This window comes from Amia ocellicauda, unplaced genomic scaffold (assembly GCF_036373705.1).
Source record: "Amia ocellicauda isolate fAmiCal2 unplaced genomic scaffold, fAmiCal2.hap1 HAP1_SCAFFOLD_105, whole genome shotgun sequence".
NCBI classification, from domain to species: domain Eukaryota; kingdom Metazoa; phylum Chordata; class Actinopteri; order Amiiformes; family Amiidae; genus Amia; species Amia ocellicauda.
This window is the reverse complement of record NW_027102670.1, coordinates 186,635-192,500: the sequence shown is the minus strand read 5'-3', so window position 1 is coordinate 192,500 and position 5,866 is coordinate 186,635.

The following is a 5,866-nucleotide window of genomic DNA, read 5'->3' as shown; positions in this document are numbered from 1 at the left end:
GGTCCCGGGATAGGGTGGCTGATAGCTGGGAGCCCCCTGAGCACTGCCCCGGTGTTAGTTTTCGGAGAAATGCCTCCGTTGATTTGTTATGATTTTTTTTCCGCCGGCCGCCTGGTCGCCCTAATGCAAAGTCAATGGGAGTGAGGAGATAGAAAATTTTTCAAAGTTTTTCACTCGGCCGCCTGGTCCCCTAACTCGAAAATTTTAAAGTGCTCCCATCGGTCCCGGGATAGGGTGGCTGATAGCTGGGAGCCCCCTGAGCACTGCCCCGGTGTTAGTTTTCGGAGAAATGCCCCCGTTGATTTGTTATGATTTTTTTTCCGCCGGCCGCCTGGTCGCCCTAATGCAAAGTCAATGGGAGTGAGGAGATAGAAAATTTTTCAAAGTTTTTCACTCGGCCGCCTGGTCCCCTAACTCGAAAATTTTAAAGTGCTCCCATCGGTCCCGGGATAGGGTGGCTGATAGCTGGGAGCCCCCTGAGCACTGCCCCGGTGTTAGTTTTCGGAGAAATGCCCCCGTTGATTTGTTATGATTTTTTTTCCGCCGGCCGCCTGGTCGCCCTAATGCAAAGTCAATGGGAGTGAGGAGATAGAAAATTTTTCAAAGTTTTTCACCCGGCCACAAACGACTCCAAAACACACTGGGGCTGTGGCTGGGACTCTCACCAGGACTGCCCCCTACTTTATTTATGGATTAAAAAGCATTCTATATTAATTTTTCGATTTTTGGGACCCGGGACGCCTGGTCACCTAACTCCCCTTCTATCCCTATGGGGGGGGACGGGGACATCGAAAACGCTCCCATCGCTGCCGAGGCACGCTGCGGGGACTCTCCCTACCATCGCCCCATGCTTCCTTTGAAGAATATATGACGTTTTTCAATTTTCACCGACATTTGAAAGTCAAAACTTCAGAACATTTCATAGTTATTCTCAATGGGTTGTCTAGGGGCACACATCTCTAAACTGGGGGAAATGCTCAAAATGATTAAAAAGAAAAACAATGCCCCCAGACCCGGGGGGCTGATAGCTGGGAGCCCCCTGAGCACAGCCCCGGTGTTAGTTTCTGGAGAAATGCCCCCGTTGATTTGTTATGATTTTTTTTCCGCCGGCCGCCTGGTCGCCCTAATGTAAAGTCAATGGGAGTGAGGAGATAGAATATTTTTCAAAGTTTTTCACTCGGCCGTCTGGTCCCCTGACTCGAAAATTTTAAAGTGCTCCCATCGGTCCCAGGGTAGGGTGGCTGATAGCTGGGAGCCCCCTGAGCACAGCCCCGGTGTTAGTTTCTGGAGAAATGCCCCCGTTGATTTGTTATGATTTTTTTTCCGCCGGCCGCCTGGTCGCCCTAATGCAAAGTCAATGGGAGTGAGGAGATAGAAAATTTTTCAAAGTTTTTCACCCGGCCACAAACGACTCCAAAACACACTGGGGCTGTGGCTGGGACTCTCACCAGGACTGCCCCCTACTTTATTTATGGATTAAAAAGCATTCTATATTAATTTTTCGATTTTTGGGACCCGGGACGCCTGGTCACCTAACTCCCCTTCTATCCCTATGGGGGGGGACGGGGACATCGAAAACGCTCCCATCGCTGCCGAGGCACGCTGCGGGGACTCTCCCTACCATCGCCCCATGCTTCCTTTGAAGAATATATGACGTTTTTCAATTTTCACCGACATTTGAAAGTCAAAACTTCAGAACATTTCATAGTTATTCTCAATGGGTTGTCTAGGGGCACACATCTCTAAACTGGGGGAAATGCTCAAAATGATTAAAAAGAAAAACAATGCCCCCAGACCCGGGGGGCTGATAGCTGGGAGCCCCCTGAGCACAGCCCCGGTGTTAGTTTCTGGAGAAATGCCCCCGTTGATTTGTTATGATTTTTTTTCCGCCGGCCGCCTGGTCGCCCTAATGTAAAGTCAATGGGAGTGAGGAGATAGAATATTTTTCAAAGTTTTTCACTCGGCCGTCTGGTCCCCTGACTCGAAAATTTTAAAGTGCTCCCATCGGTCCCAGGGTAGGGTGGCTGATAGCTGGGAGCCCCCTGAGCACAGCCCCGGTGTTAGTTTCTGGAGAAATGCCCCCGTTGATTTGTTATGATTTTTTTTCCGCCGGCCGCCTGGTCGCCCTAATGCAAAGTCAATGGGAGTGAGGAGATAGAATATTTTTCAAAGTTTTTCACTCGGCCGTCTGGTCCCCTGACTCGAAAATTTTAAAGTGCTCCCATCGGTCCCAGGGTAGGGTGGCTGATAGCTGGGAGCCCCCTGAGCACAGCCCCGGTGTTAGTTTCTGGAGAAATGCCCCCGTTGATTTGTTATGATTTTTTTTCCGCCGGCCGCCTGGTCGCCCTAATGTAAAGTCAATGGGAGTGAGGAGATAGAATATTTTTCAAAGTTTTTCACTCGGCCGTCTGGTCCCCTGACTCGAAAATTTTAAAGTGCTCCCATCGGTCCCAGGGTAGGGTGGCTGATAGCTGGGAGCCCCCTGAGCACAGCCCCGGTGTTAGTTTTCGGAGAAATGCCCCCGTTGATTTGTTATGATCCGTAGTTGCCGGCCGGCCGCCCGGCATTGCTCTATCGGATGGAGCGTGGGCTGGCTATGGGAGATTTAGCGATTTTCGGAACCGGCCCCGATCGCCCCCCAAACCGGGTGGCCACGAGGTGGGACCCCCCTGAGCACTGCCCCGGTGTTAGTTTTCCGAGAAATGCCCCCGTTGATTTGTTATGATCCGTAGTTGCCGGCCGGCCGCCCGGCATTGCTCTATCGGATGGAGCGTGGGCTGGCTATGGGAGATTTAGCGATTTTCGGAACCGGCCCCGATCGCCCCCCAAACCGGGTGGCCACGAGGTGGGACCCCCCTGAGCACTGCCCCGGTGTTAGTTTTCGGAGAAATGCCCCCGTTGATTTGTTATGATCCGTAGTTGCCGGCCGGCCGCCCGGCATTGCTCTATCGGATGGAGTGTGTGCTGGCTATGGGAGATTTAGCGATTTTCGGAACCGGCCCCGATCGCCCCCCAAACCGGGTGGCCACGAGGTGGGACCCCCCTGAGCACTGCCCCGGTGTTAGTTTTCCGAGAAATGCCCCCGTTGATTTGTTATGATCCGTAGTTGCCGGCCGGCCGCCCGGCATTGCTCTATCGGATGGAGCGTGGGCTGGCTATGGGAGATTTAGCGATTTTCGGAACCGGCCCCGATCGCCCCCCAAACCGGGTGGCCACGAGGTGGGACCCCCCTGAGCACTGCCCCGGTGTTAGTTTTCGGAGAAATGCCCCCGTTGATTTGTTATGATCCGTAGTTGCCGGCCGGCCGCCCGGCATTGCTCTATCGGATGGAGTGTGTGCTGGCTATGGGAGATTTAGCGATTTTCGGAACCGGCCCCGATCGCCCCCCAAACCGGGTGGCCACGAGGTGGGACCCCCCTGAGCACTGCCCCGGTGTTAGTTTTCGGAGAAATGCCCCCGTTGATTTGTTACGATTATTTTTCGCCCAGGCGATGTGCCTTTTCATTTTGTTTTGCACTTTCCTTCATTCCTTGGTGCATGCTACCATCTAACGGACACATTTCGGTACTGCAGTTTGAAAGTAATTTCCCCGTCTAGGGATCTCTCAATGCCCTGGGCTGCGAAAGGAGGGCAAGGACACCCTATGTTCTCATGAGTGCAAAGCCCCCCCGGCTTCAAGGCATTCCAAAAGGAAAACCGGAGACACTGCTGTACACACACACACACACACACACACACACACACACACACACACACACACACACACACACAGAGAGAGAGAGAGAGAGAGAGAGAGAGAGAGAGATAGAGAGAGAGTAGTCACACAGTGGAATAAACTCCCCAGCGATGTGGTAGAAGCTGAAAGTTGGGGAACATTGTGATGGTCTATATTTCTTGGCAGATAATAAAAGATGCTCTTATCATGCCTCCGTTGATGTGTTATGATCCATAGGTTGCCGGCCGCCCGGCATTGCTCTGATCGGATGGACCGTGGGCTGCCTATGGCAGAGTATGGGCGATTCTTCAGCCGGCCCCGATGGCCCCCCAAACCGGGTGGCCACGAGGTGGGACCCCCCTGAGCACTGCCCCGGTGTTAGTTTTCGGAGAAATGCCCCCGTTGATTTGTTATGATCCGTAGTTGCCGGCCGGCCGCCCGGCATTGCTCTATCGGATGGAGCGTGGGCTGGCTATGGGAGATTTAGCGATTTTCGGAACCGGCCCCGATCGCCCCCCAAACCGGGTGGCCACGAGGTGGGACCCCCCTGAGCACTGCCCCGGTGTTAGTTTTCCGAGAAATGCCCCCGTTGATTTGTTATGATCCGTAGTTGCCGGCCGGCCGCCCGGCATTGCTCTATCGGATGGAGCGTGGGCTGGCTATGGGAGATTTAGCGATTTTCGGAACCGGCCCCGATCGCCCCCCAAACCGGGTGGCCACGAGGTGGGACCCCCCTGAGCACTGCCCCGGTGTTAGTTTTCCGAGAAATGCCCCCGTTGATTTGTTACGATTATTTTTCGCCCAGGCGATGTGCCTTTTCATTTTGTTTTGCACTTTCCTTCATTCCTTGGTGCATGCTACCATCTAACGGACACATTTCGGTACTGCAGTTTGAAAGTAATTTCCCCGTCTAGGGATCTCTCTCTCGTCTAGGGACACTGCTGTACACACACACACACACACACACACACACACACACACACACACACACACACACACACACACACACAGTGAGAGAGAGGGAGAGATAGAGAGAGAGAGAGGTGGAGAGGGAGAGAGAGGTGGAGATAGAGAGATGGAGATAGAGATGGAGATAGAGAGAGAGATGGTGATAGAGAGATAGAGATAGAGAGAGAGATGGTGATAGAGAGATGGAGATAGAGAGAGAGATGGTGATAGAGAGATGGAGATAGAGAGAGAGATGGTGATAGAGAGAGAGTCGTCACACTCTGGAACAAACTCCCCAGAAGCTGAAAGTTGGGGAACATTATGATAATCTTTATTTCTTGGCAGATAATAAATGATGATCTTACAGAGGGCGACTTACAACACCAGTGCAAACATACAGCGAAGGACAAGGCATCAATCGCGACAGAATCCCTTGAGTTAAAGCAGCAGATTCAGAATAACACACGTCAAAACAGACTGGAGACTAAAACGAGCACGAAAGGTGTCGAATATGTGGCCTCCTCTCGCTTGTAAACTCTCTCGTGTTCCTGTCGATGGGGTCGGCGGCTCGGGGCAGCGGCCTAGCAGCAGCAGGCAGGCCACCCGGCTGCCTGGGGCTGACCTCCGGGGCAGGCAGGCAGGCAGACCTCCAGGGCAGGCAGGCAGGCAGGCAGGCAGACCTCCAGGGCTAACAGGCTGACCTCCAGGGCTGGAAGGCAGGATGGCAGACCTCCAGGGCAGGCAGGCTGACCTCCAGGGCAGGCAGGCAGGCAGGCAGACCTCCAGGGCAGGCAGGCAGGCAGTGCTGCTACCAGGGCAGGCAGGCAGACCTCCAGGGCTAACAGGCTGACCTCCAGGGCAGGCAGTGCTGCTACCAGGGCTGGATAGCTGACCTCCAGGGCTGGATAGCAGACCTCCAGGGCTAACAGGCTGACCTCCAGGGCTAACAGGCTGACCTCCAGGGCTAACAGGCTGACCTCCAGGGCAGGCAGTGCTGCTACCAGGGCTGGATAGCAGACCTCCAGGGCAGGCAGGCTGACCTCCAGGGCAGGCAGGCAGGCAGGCAGACCTCCAGGGCAGGCAGGCAGACCTCCAGGGCTAACAGGCAGACCTCCAGGGCTGGAAGGCAGACCTCCAGGGCTGGCAGGCTGACCTCCAGGGCAGGCAGTGCTGCTGCCAGGGCAGGCAGGCAGACCTCCAGGG